General features: G+C 36.0%; 1 protein-coding gene across 1 annotated transcript in view; it reads right to left on the bottom strand.

Moving 5' to 3' along the window:
• LOC101894714 (DNA polymerase alpha subunit B) overlaps positions 1-13,205 on the bottom strand; it is a 294,384-nt gene that overhangs the window by 1,729 nt on the left and 279,450 nt on the right. The window lies entirely within an intron of this gene.

Here is a 13,205-nt window from a genome sequence, read left to right as displayed (position 1 = left end):
ATGAAAGTAGAGTAGTAAAAAAAAGAACACACCTTTATCGGCGTTTTGAAAGTTGACCTGACAAAACTTTTGGAAAATTTCAAATTAAAATCCGTTCATTTTAGGTATATAGTCAGATAATATATATAACAATATTGCAAATAAAAATAGATGGAATATTTTGGTGGAAAAATTTAAACGCTAAGCGAGCCAACAAGGGTTATTTTTGGTCTTTTTTCAAAATATGGTTAAAAACTCCCATCAAACGGGATCGTATTAAGTTGAAATATTTAAAAAAAATATTTGTCATAATATTCTACAATAGGTCCTAGTAGACATTAAAAGTCTTAATCTTACTCATATATAAAATCTCCAACAAAGCATCATTTTTGAAAGCTGACGTCAGAGACAAGAATATTATTTCTTCAATTATCACTCTTTCTATATTTTTAAAGTATATTAAAGAAATGCAAATATTTCAATGTTTTTTTGTATTTTTTGATCGGGTTTTGTCGGACTTTTTTTGAGTTGACGCCTGAAAGTAACATAAAATTTCGTTTTAGGCATAAGGTGCCAAAGAAATTTATAATTTTTTGCAAATAGCGTCCTTAAGAATTCAAAATACAAATATTTGAAGAAATTGAATGGAAATTTTGGCCGAAATGTGAAAAATGAAATCGGAATTATCCTTCCATGGGGGCTATTCCAAAAAAAGGACCGATATAACCCATTTTCGACAACAATTATTATGGATATATTCCAAACATCTCCATCAAATTTCAAAAGCTCTATATTAAATGTTGCGAAATACATTTCAAACGATAGGTATCCCTTTGTATACAGGGTGAGATGAAAAAACTGCAACCAACTTCAGACTGCTGTCATTTCTAAGCCACTCGTCCGACAATTGTTAAAATTATTCCAGTGACAGCTAGCTCATAATATTGTTAACAAGCCTACAAAAACATTTTGGTGAGAATTTTTCAGAAAAAAAGTTATTCGTGATGGAATTCAAACGTGATAGTGTGATTTCTTTATATTTGGCTGGAAAACCACAAGTGGCTATCGTTAGAGCACTCCAGCATTTAAATGTGAATAAATCTTTTGTGTCTCGTACCATCGCTCGTTACCGTGATACTGGTATCGTAGCCCGACGTCAAGGAAGTGGACGGAAGAAAGCAGCATCGTCAGCAGGAATGGTTTGAAGAGTAAAGAAGCGACTTATTCGAAACCCGAGTCGCAGTGGCCGAAAAATATTATTCAATAAAAGTAAAAAAATAAAAATTATGGCGTTTGACTTTGTTGCAGTTTTTTTATCTCACCCTATTGGTACTTGTGATCTTTTGTGGCTGAGGTACCAGAATGGGTTGGCAGATATCTCTCATTTGCGTTAGCAAAAATGTTTGGATGTGTGAAATTTGAAGAAAATTGGTTGCTAATTTCGCTTTTTTTTTTGTGAGCGCTTGATTTTCAAAACTTTGAACCCTTTGTGGGGGAAGTTCGCCGTTCCCATTTTGTCCCAGTATATCTTGTGAGTTAATAATGGCATGTGTGAAATTTGCAGAACTTTTTTTGGATTTTATGATCTTTATAGTTATTGAAATTTCTGACCCTTTGTGGGGGATGTAGCAGACGAAATGGTCCGATCTCTACCATCTTTATAACAGATCTTGTGTTGATGAAAATATTGAGATGTACCAAGTCTGAATGGAATCGCATGTTCATTTCGCGTCTATTTAGCTTCATAGATATTCAAAATTTTGACCCTTTGTGGGGGAGATACCAAGGAGTGGACCGATATGTTTCACATTCACACCAGATCTTGATCGGATGCTTATTTCGGATTTTATAATCGTTTTGGTTATTCAAAACTTTGACCCTTTGTGGGAGAGGTACCAGAAGAAATGGTCCGATCTCTACCATATTTATAAGAGATCTTGTGTTGTTGGAAATTTTGAGATGCACCAAATCTGAATGGAATCAGATGTTAATTTCGCGTTTTATGAGCTTTATAAATATTCAAATTTTTGACCCTTTGTGGGGGAGGTACCAGAAGTAGTGGACCGATATATTCCATCTTTATAGCAGATCTTGTGTTAGTAGAAATAATGGGATGTGTGGAATACGAAGTGAAGCGGATGCTTATTTCGGATTTTATAATCGTTTTGGTGATTCAAAATGTTGACCCTTTGTGGGGGAGGTACCAGAATCAGTGGACCAATAAATTCCATCTTCACACTAGGCCTTGGGTTAATAGCAATATTGTGATGTGTGTAATTTAAAGATAATCGAACACTTACATCACATTTTATAAGAGTTATAATTATTCAAAATTTAGACCCTTTGTGGGAAAGGTACCAGATGGAGTGGACCGATATTGTTCATCTCCAAACTCGATCACAATTTGATAATGATATTATGATGTATCAAGGTTGGACCAAATCAGATACTCTCTTCGAGATTTTTCGTGCACACCAGCCAGACGGACGGATGGAGATCGACTCCATATGCCCTGAAATGGATTTGGTCCAAAGAGAGGTCTATAACCGTTATTTCGGTGCGGCACGTTTTGGCCGTATCAAATGATATATACCCTCTCTAGCCAAATGGCTGAGGGTATAAAAAGTGGATAATTACTCAGCTGGACTGGACGCTGCTAATATAAATATATTAACACCCTGTCAGCACACAAAAATACACTTCGATAAATACCTTTCAAGCAGCAAAGAAAAAAATATTTAATATTGTCTAAATGTATACAAAAAGACCTCACTTCTTGCCTTTCCCGCAAATATATATGCATGTACGTATGTATGTACATACTTGTCTTTGCAACGCTGTGTAGGCGTATGATTTAATGCAGATTTACAACAACTACGGCTAACATGGACAACTTGCAAGTGCGCCATAAACCACCTAACTCCTATGTCAGTGGTCTGTGGTGGACTGCAGCAACTGCAACAGTTAAGGCAAATGTCAAATATTTGATATAAATTTAGGATTAAATTGCTAGAATTTGGCGTTTTTAGCCTAAATTCCTCTGGCAATTCTTTTGAACCTGAGGCTATCTTGGAATAACCTCATTGCTATGAATTTCATGTTTGTCTAGAAAAGTTCACCGTAAGGTGGGCCATCCCATGAAAAACGTAAGAAGAAATGTTGGAAGTTTGTTGTTTTTTTTTCCTTTCTTGGCAGGAAAGTAGAAGGTGTTTGTAGTGTAACTGATGTCTCTCTATGCCAAACGAAAAGAGACGAAGAAGAAAGATAGTCATGGAGTCTGAACTTAAAAGTTATGGCAAATGGTCTATGATTTTATTTAAATTTATTTATTTTTTGTTGGTGTTGTTGTTGTCACTAAACTTTGTGACCACAAAGAGTTAGGAAGGTAAAAAAACACCACGTTTATTTATTTATTTAACAATTTTTTGTCTGCCCTGACAACAGTCAATTTGTTGGTGTTGCTGTGCGCTATTTTACCGCTTCAATTGCCATTTGTTTTTATTCGAAGGCTGCTGCTATACTTCGTCTTCTTCTCCAGCTGCACAAACACACAAATTATAATCATGATATGACTTTTAGTGGATGGATTTAGCAGCTAAATCCAAGAAAAAATAGTGGCTTTTTTTGTAGAATAAAAATGGCCAAACACCATGAAGGTTCAAAAGATCGCCTAAAGCTTTCTTCCAAATTTTACAGATACAAAATGAGCATGGAAGAGTATTTTTTTGGTGGCATATTTTTTTTCGTTGCACAAAGGTTTGGCAATGGGAGGTAATGCAGGAATAAATTGGTTTGGTTAATGGGCCTTTAAACACTAATAAAAATAGACCTGGAATTCTGGCATTTTTTTCCTTTTTAAGGGATTGCCAATAGATTGGGGCCTAAATTATAAATGAAAAATTTTAAATATTTACAATTTTTAGATTAGCTTAAAATAATATGGACTATATGGTAATTTTATGCTGATTAAGGATATTTTTTTCTGTGCTATAACATAAAAGAAGTGATGGGAATTATGAGAGATGAAAGGTAGATAGTTGTGTCTGAGTTTAGCTGAATCTTAAATTAAGAAAACTTCGCAGGGTGACTCTAACAGGCACATGATCATTAGTAAAGCTTGTAATATTATCCAGATCCGAAGTTCCAACTACACAATAGCTTTTGTGGATGCTGGATATATACAGAGGGTATATATCATTTGATACGGTCAAAATGTGAATAGTCGAAATAACGGTTTTAGACCCTAGGACCCTTCGGACCAAATCCGTTTCAGGACATTTAGAGTCGATTTAGCGATGTCCGTCCGTCATTTTGTCTGTCTGCTAGCTGCTGCACACGTTAACTCTCGAAGGTTGTATTCGATTTGGTCCAAACGTGGTACATCGTAATATTATTACCAAACTTAGATCGAGTTCGGAGATGGACAATATCGGTCCACTCCTTCTGCTACCTCTCCCACAAAAGGTAAAAGGTCGACATTTTCAAGCAAACATTTTACTGCACAGAAAGAGAAATCTTTGCAAATCCTAATATTTGCATCAGTACTAGATCAGGTGTAAAAATAGACACTATCGGTCCACTCCATCAAGTATCTTTCCCACAAATGGTCAACATTTTGAATAATACAACTCTCATAAAATGTGATGTAAGAGTCCGATTGTCTTCAAGCTTCAAACATCCCAATATTTATATTAACCCAAAGTCTGGTGTAAAGATGGGCAATATCGGTCCACTCCTTCTGGTACCTAGCCCACAAAAGGTCTAAATTTTCAAAAAAATATATTTTTTGCACAGAAAGAGAAAAGATAATCCGATTTTGCTCCAACTTTGCAAATCCTAATATTTGCATTATTACTAGGTCAGGTGTAAAAATAGACACTACCGGTCCACTCCATCAAGTACCTCCCCCACAAATGGTCAAAATTATTAATAATTACAACTCTCATAAAATATGATGTAAGAGTCCGATTATCTTCAAATTTCACACATCCTACTATTTTTATGAACCCAAGATCTGGTAGTAAGACGGAATACATCGCTCCACTACTTCTGGTACCTCCTCCACAAACGCTCACGATTTGGAATATCCATGAAGTTCATAAAAAGCGAAATCAACATCAAAGAAAGCGAAATAATCATCCAACTCTCTTCAAATTTCACACACACAAATATTTTTGTTAACACAAGATCTGTTGTGAAGATGCTATATATCTACGAACCCCTTCTGGTACCTCACCCTCAAAGGGACACAGTTTTCAATACGAAAACTAAACTATATAAAAATAATGCAGTCTCTTTAAAAATTAGTGGTGATGTAAGGCTCACCTCCAATTTTCACTGATAATCCATTTTAAGGCATTTAAGGGAGGAACACCATACTGATGATTTTTTAAAAATCAATTACATATATTTTTTTTAAATTTATTGATAAGTTTTTGGTCTATTTCAGATATGAAGGCTTGATTGCCAGCCAAATTTTATACCCTACACCACATGGTGGTAAGGGTATTATCTTTGTGCATTTATTTGTAACATGGAGAAGGAAGCGAGATAGACCCATAGTTACTTTTGAGGATCTTCATAGAATCACATTAATGTATGTCAGTCCGTCTGGGCGTCCGTCCATGCATTCATGTGAACAAAATGCAGATCGCATTTATTATCCGATTGAGAAGAAATTTTCAAAACAACATTTGTTCGGCCCAAGGACGAACCCTATTGAAATTGGTGATAATTGGGTCAGATTTAGATATAGCTCCCATATATCTTCAGTCGATTTCGGGTTAATTGTGCACCAAATGGCCAATACCAGTCCAAAAGTCCTAAATTTTGGTCTAGTCCATCAAATTTGTTGAAAATCGGTTCAAATATAGCTATAGCTGCCATATGTTTCATCCGTTTTGGTGTTTAAGTCCCTCACATTCGTAATATGCATTCGATAACAATGACATTTGGTACCATATATCGTATGGAGCTCGGAAATACATTGGCCAAATTTTATCGGTTCAGTTTTGGATATAGCTCCCAACCGATTTCGCGTTAATTGAACACCAAATGGACAAAAATCTGTCCAAGTCCTTAATTTTGGTACATCCGACCGAATTCAGTCTAGAAACAAGTACATAAATTTTGGAGAATCTCGGCTCCCATATATAGGTTTCATCCGATTTGGTGTTGAATTTCCCTACATTCGCAATATGCACCCCACAAGAGTGATGTTTGGTATCAGATACAACTCAGAAATACCTCAGTCAAATTTTTCCGAGATCGGTTTAGATTTTTTTATAGCTTCGATACACATCTTCATCCGATTTTACGGATATTGATCCCAATATATGTAATATCAGCCCAACTTAAAGAGATTTTTTCATATTCATCCGAAATTTTACCATTTGGTGAAACTCGGTCCGGTATATCTATTGCTGCAATAAATATGTGTTAATATATATTATTATCAAAGCATCCTTTGAACTTATCTTTTATTTTGGGAATCTAACAGCATTGGGCCCTGCAGAGACCTAAGCTATAGATGGTTACCCATAATTGAGTTTGAAATTGTGCCCGAAACCTTCAAAATAGCGAAAATTATGAGGTACAGTAACATGGGGCCTATTCCAAACAGTGCAGCAAACGTTTGAAGCGTGAAGAGATTATATTTACTCAGAACTCTATATGTCAAGTTACATATTATTTGGTTTAAAATTGTGGTCAAAATATTCTAAATGCCGAAAATTAGGTAGTAAGGATATATGGGGGCCATACCGGCCATACTAGGGGTATTATGAATGTCTGAGCAAAATTTCTGATCAATATAATGCTTTCCTGAATTAATCTCCGTTTTTGGGGATCACATACCACCATCTTCTAAAATTTTTGAAAAAAATAATTTTTTCGCACATTGTATATATTTTTCGGAATTAAAGAGACCTTATTATTTCTTAAGCTTACATTTTGACATCAAATATTTAGAGTGGAACTTTTTATTTTCAAGTTGTTACTGTTTAAGAAAATCATTCTCTAAATTTCTTTTCGATGTATAGCTCATTTGATATATTTCGAGGCCTCTATTTTCCATAGCCCTTCCAAATAATAAAACAACTTAAATCTAAGCCGTACAGCTTTTAAGATCTATTCCAACATTAGATGCCATGAAAGCAACAACAACAACATCAACTGAAATGAAGCAACAAATACCAACACCACACATTGCATCATAATGGCTCTTGGGGGAGCTTGACAAAGCAAAACAAATACAACAAAAGACACCGTGATTTTCGGCAAGAATTGCAGTAAATGTGGCACCACCGACACAACATGAGGCAGTAATCACGTTGCGAACACGATTCGACAACACCGCTCTTAAGAGTATAACATACGTGCCGTGCATACCTCAGCGCGGATGGCATTTTTGGTTGGTGTTGCATTGGTGTATTGTGGGTTGGCGTAGCTGGCTGATGCTGAGATGTGACTGTTGTTCGTCCCTAAAAATGCTGCAATGCAGCGGCTATAGATTTGTGGACTATTGCGGTATAGGGATTTTTTTTCGAACATAGGAGAACAGACTTAGGTGTCATATTTATATCCTACACCACATTGTAATGAGGGTATTTGTTTGTAACATGGAGAAGAAAGCGATATAGACACATAGTTACTTTTGAGGAGAATCATTTTCTGAGTCGATTTATGCATGTCAGTCTGTCTCTCTGTCCAAGTATTTTTGTGAACAAAATGCAGGTCGCATTTATTATCCGAATGAGATGAAATTTTCCAAACTATATTTCTTTGGCCCAAGCACGAAACCTATTGAAATTGGTGAGAATCGGTTAAAATTTAGATATAGCTCCCATATATATCTTCACCTGATTTCGGGTTAATTGTGCATCAAATGGCCAATATCAGTCCAAATGACCTGAATTTTGGCACATCTGAGCGAATTCAGCCTAGAAGCAAGTACATCAAATATATATGTTTCATCCGATTCTTTCTTTTAGTCCATCACATTCGTAATATGCACTCCACAAGAATAATATTTGGTACCATATGTCAGATACAGCCTACAAATATTTCTGCAAAATTTTATCGAGATCGGCATAAATGTGGATGTGCACTAAATGGACAATATCAGTCCAAATGACCTGAATTTTGGCACATCTGACTGAATTCAGTCTAGAAGCAAGTAAATCAAATTTGGTGAAAATCGATTCAGAATTGGATATGCCTCCCATATATTAGTTCCCTCTGAACAGCTATAAAGCCATAGGTGGTATGATCTACTTCAAATAAATTATTTTGTTAAGAGAGCTCTACTAAATATGCATAGTGGTGTAGGGTACCACATCGTCGTCCCGCCCGACTGTTGACTTTTCCTTGCTGTTTTTATACCCTCCGCCATACATAGTATGGAGCGTATATTAAGTTCGTCATTCCGTTTGTAACTCATCTAAATAATAATTTTAGACCCAACAAAAGAAATATATATATACTTTATCAGCGTAAAATTCTAAGACGATTTAGCCCTGTCGGTCCGTCTGTCCGTCTGTTGTGATCACGCTACAGTCAAAAAAATAAAGATAGGAAGCTAAAATTTTGCATAGATCTGTATTTTGTCTGCAGGCAGGTCAAGTTCAAGATGGACTATATCGGTCCACGATATCGTATAGCTCCCATATAACGGTACCCCTCGATATTCGGTATTTTGATGATTTTAGCCAAATTTTTCAACGGAATTGTCTGAAATTCTACACAAGGAGTTCCTTGTGATCACTTTACCCCCTGAATGAGAATTGCCTACATAGGTCCATGATATCGTATAGCTCCCATATAACGGTACTCCTCGATATTCGGTATTTTGATGATTTTTGCCACATTTTTCAACGGAATTGTCTGCAAATCCACACAAGGAGTTCCTTGTGGGTATTTTACCCCCTGCAAGATAATTGTCTATATAGTATTTTGATGATTTTAACCACATTTCTCAATGGAATTGTCGGAAATTCCACACAAGAAGTTCATTGTGAGTACTTTTCAGACGTAGATTTGTCTATTTAGGCCCCAGACGTAGATTTGTCTGTATAGGTCCACAATATTGTATATCACACCACCTTACGATATTCGGTATTTTTAAGATTTTAACAGAATTTTTAATGGATTTCATTTTTTTGAAAATTTCCTAATTCGTTCCAAATGGTGGAGGGTATTCAAAGTTCGGCCGGGCCGAACTTACTTTACTTGTTTTAGCTAAGGTAGTCACAGAGTAAGGTTTTCTGTGAATTTTGGAAATCAACTGGTTCGATGACCTTCTTTACTAGTTCATTAGTTAACCATGTAAAATATGTTAAGTAAAATTTCCATAGCAATTTGTAAAAAAATAAAATCCTGCAAAAAAACCCAGAACAGTCTCAATGCTGTCATAGCCAAAAAAAATGCCACAAACCCCAAGTCCTAAGAGTGATTTCTCCTTGGAATATCTTGAATTAAAAATCACCTTAGGTTAACGTTTTTCTTGGTAGAAAAGAAACAAGTATGAACACAGCAACAGCCTAAAACTAGACGACAAACGCGATAGAACAGAGCATTTTTTTCCAAACTTATACATATTTACAAAAATATGCCTGGCAGGCTGCCATAAGCAACATTTTATCATAGAGAACACTAAAGTATAGGATAGAAAATTTCGCGCGCGCTTTTGTTTGATATTTTGTACCAAAAAAATAAGGAGAGAACAAAAAACATAACTAAACCAAACCGAAACTCCATGACAAAGTTTAACACAATAACCCCCAGAGAGTGGTTACCCAAATCGGTGGTGTTCAACAATTTTGGTATGACGTTGAGTGGTTCGACAGATATTGGCATACATTGCGATTGGACATAAGAACCTGGGCCATGACAGACAAAATTCATTTAAATTATTTATGTATGTGTGGTAATAAAAAATATAATATTATAGGAATGCATACAACGATTGTATGGAATAAAAAAAAAACATAAACCGGCATTAAAAAATATCTAAATATGTATTTATAATTACTTTATTCAAATAACGATTTCATATCATCGAGAGAAAAACAAGAAAAAATGGGTTTGGTCGCGACAAATTTTTTATATGAGATCGATGTGTCAATACGTGAAAAAAATATTTTCTACGGATAGGGCTTTACAAAAATTCCAAATAATAGGCCATTAAGGGGAAACATGAAATTAGAACCTTAAAATTGCCACAAACTGGAGGATACCACACATCAGGCACTTTGGGCGGAATGTGTGGTCAGGACTTTCAAAAACACTCAAAATCGGTCCTATATATACCTATATAAATAGTTTATGTCAAAATGTGAACCAATATTGAAAAAATTCCATATGTCGACTTTTTTTTTGATGGAAATTGCAGAATTGGGCCTGAACATTTCGAAATGCCCAATATAAGACGGCACTTTATGTGGGATGTATATCAAATAACGAATCTCGACTGAACATCTTACAATGGAAGGATTCATATTATCTTAAAAACGCCAAATTACAACTAATTGACTTGGTGATGCCTGTTACGTACGGTCACGGTTTGGTTTGCGCTTCGCTTCGTTATTCCACAGAAGACTCTGGCTCGCTGTTCCACAGGAGTCTTTGGCTCGTTGTCTCATAGAAGATTTTGCTCGTTGTACCATAACTGTAGTGTTAGCTAGCCTAGCCATTGTACACAACGTGTTCTGCTGAACCCAATCCTAGACGACTCGGACATCTTATCCAGAATATTTCCACAGTGAGCTACAGAACCAGAACAATTTTACAAAAAGTCCCTGATCCATTTTAGACAACCTGGACATCTGAACCCGAATATGCCTGCAGAGTGTTTTGCCGATTCCGAACGAACACCAACATCAGGTCGTATGACCTGAACACCAACATTGTATGATTATCAACCCTGAGTCAGCCCCAATGACCATTTATTAAATCCCGAATCCGAATCCCAATATCATTGCAAAAACTAACATCTTAGTTCTGGATTTCCCTCAATCGTCAATATCCGATGACCATCCCTCAAAGTCCGTGATTACATTCGAATCGTCAACATCCCGAATGCCGACAACAATCCGAACACTTGTAGTAATTTAGTATTTAAATTAAGAAAACCAAAAATTATATTTCTCTGCCATTTGACTTGCAAATTGTGGAAAAATAAGTTGGCGGAACAGGCTATTAACATGCTCTCTCTAAAGATAGAAAATATGTCTTAAATAAAAAGTTATAAGGAATTCCACCAGGTATATGCATATCCAGTTTCACAAAAAACTGATTGGCAAAAATTTTAAATTAAAATACGGGGTTTGTTTCGGTTCGGTGGCAGGTACCAAAATGAACACGGATATTGCTTATCTCTGTTTGATAATAATAGTGCGATGTGCCAAGTTTGGACGAAAATGGATACTCCATGGCGGACACAGATCGATCGATTCGAAATGTCTTGAAACGGATTTCGTCGAAATATATCTAGGGTCCAAAACCGTTAGTACGACGAGGTACGCTAAAGCTGTATCGAGTGATATATACCCTTTGTAGTCTATAACAAGTAAAAAAACAATAGGTTCGGCCAGGTTAAACTTTTAATACCCTCCACCTTAGGGTAAAAGAAACATTAGAAGAAATTTGGCAAAAACCATTAAAATGCCGAATATCGGGAGGTACCGTTATATGGGGGCTACACCAAAACGTGGACTTATAATTACAATATTTCGCTACACGAACTAGGACCCATTATGACCCACAAATACCAATTTTTAGACAAATCAGTGAAAAAATGTAGCAAAAACCATCAAAATACCGAATATCGGGATGTACCGTTATATGGGGGCTATATCAAATCATGGACCCATGCATGCAATGTTTCGCCACCGAAGCTGGAACCCATTATGACCAACAAATACCAATTTTCAGACAAATCCGTGAAAAAATGTGGCAAAAATCATCAAATTACCGAATATCGGGAGGTACAGTTTTATGGGGGCTATACCAAAACGTGGACCTATAATTACAATGTTTCGCTACACGAACTAGGACCCATTATGACCCACAAATACCAATTTTTAGACAAATCAGTGAAAAAATGTGGCAAAAACCATCAAAATACCGAATATCGGTAGGTACTGTTATATGGGGTCCAAGTCATGGACCCATACATGCAATGTTGGAAACCATTATGACCCACAAATACTAATTTTTAGACAAATCCCTGAAAAAATGTGTCAAAAAAAAAACTAAAATACCAAATATCGGGAGGTACCTTTATATGGGGGCTATACCACAACGTGGACTTATACATGCAATGTTTTGCCACACGCTCAGGGACCCGTTATGACCTACAAATACCAAATCATCAAAATACCGAATATCGGGAGGTACCGTTATATGGGGACTATACCAGAACGTGGACCGATATATCTCATTTTCAATACCAACCATCCTAGACACAATGCAAATAGCTCTGCTAAATTTTGGCGCTCTACGTCAAATAATGTGGGCTGTATCGTGATTTCAACAGACAGACGGACAGACAGACAGACAGACAGACAGACGGACATCGTTATATCGACTTAGAATTTTATGCTGATTATGAATATATATACTTTATGGGGTCTAAGACGAATATTTAAGGATGTTACAAACGGAATGACAAACTTAATATACCCTCCTTTCCAAGGTGGAGGGTATAATAAAAACGACTTGTAGGTCTTGAATATATACCGATCTGTGGTAAAATTCCATTTTTAGACGGAAGAAAGTTTAAGATCGACTGCGAAAGTAAGACTTTAAAAGCTGAAGAAGTCGTGTTTTTATGTAGCAATAATTATTGAACTTCTTGTTCTGTAAATTTTCTCTCCATGGTTTTCCTTTATTACCACATTCCTTAGTTGTTGATTTCGTGAGAAATAGAAGTTAAGAAATGTTACATCACAACAATATTTTTATGTTTGCATTTTGATTTCCTTTTCGCATAACACTTTTATCTATGAGAAATTTGAAAATGGCAATGGAAATCAATTAAGTGTTCGCCCACATTAGTCATTTAAATTCTTGTCATTCTAAGAAAAGGGTTTCAACGTTTTCCATGGGAATCGATAGTCGTTTGCATAGACCATGACTTTGATTGGTTTCATGGCGGAAAAACGAATTTCTTGCAACGAACATGCAAGCGTGTGATCAAAACTATTATTTTCCTAGTTTCTGAAAGG

This window comes from Musca domestica, unplaced genomic scaffold (genome assembly GCF_030504385.1).
Source record: "Musca domestica strain aabys unplaced genomic scaffold, Musca_domestica.polishedcontigs.V.1.1 1, whole genome shotgun sequence".
NCBI lineage: Eukaryota > Metazoa > Arthropoda > Insecta > Diptera > Muscidae > Musca > Musca domestica.
This window is presented reverse-complemented; position numbering and strand designations above follow the sequence as displayed.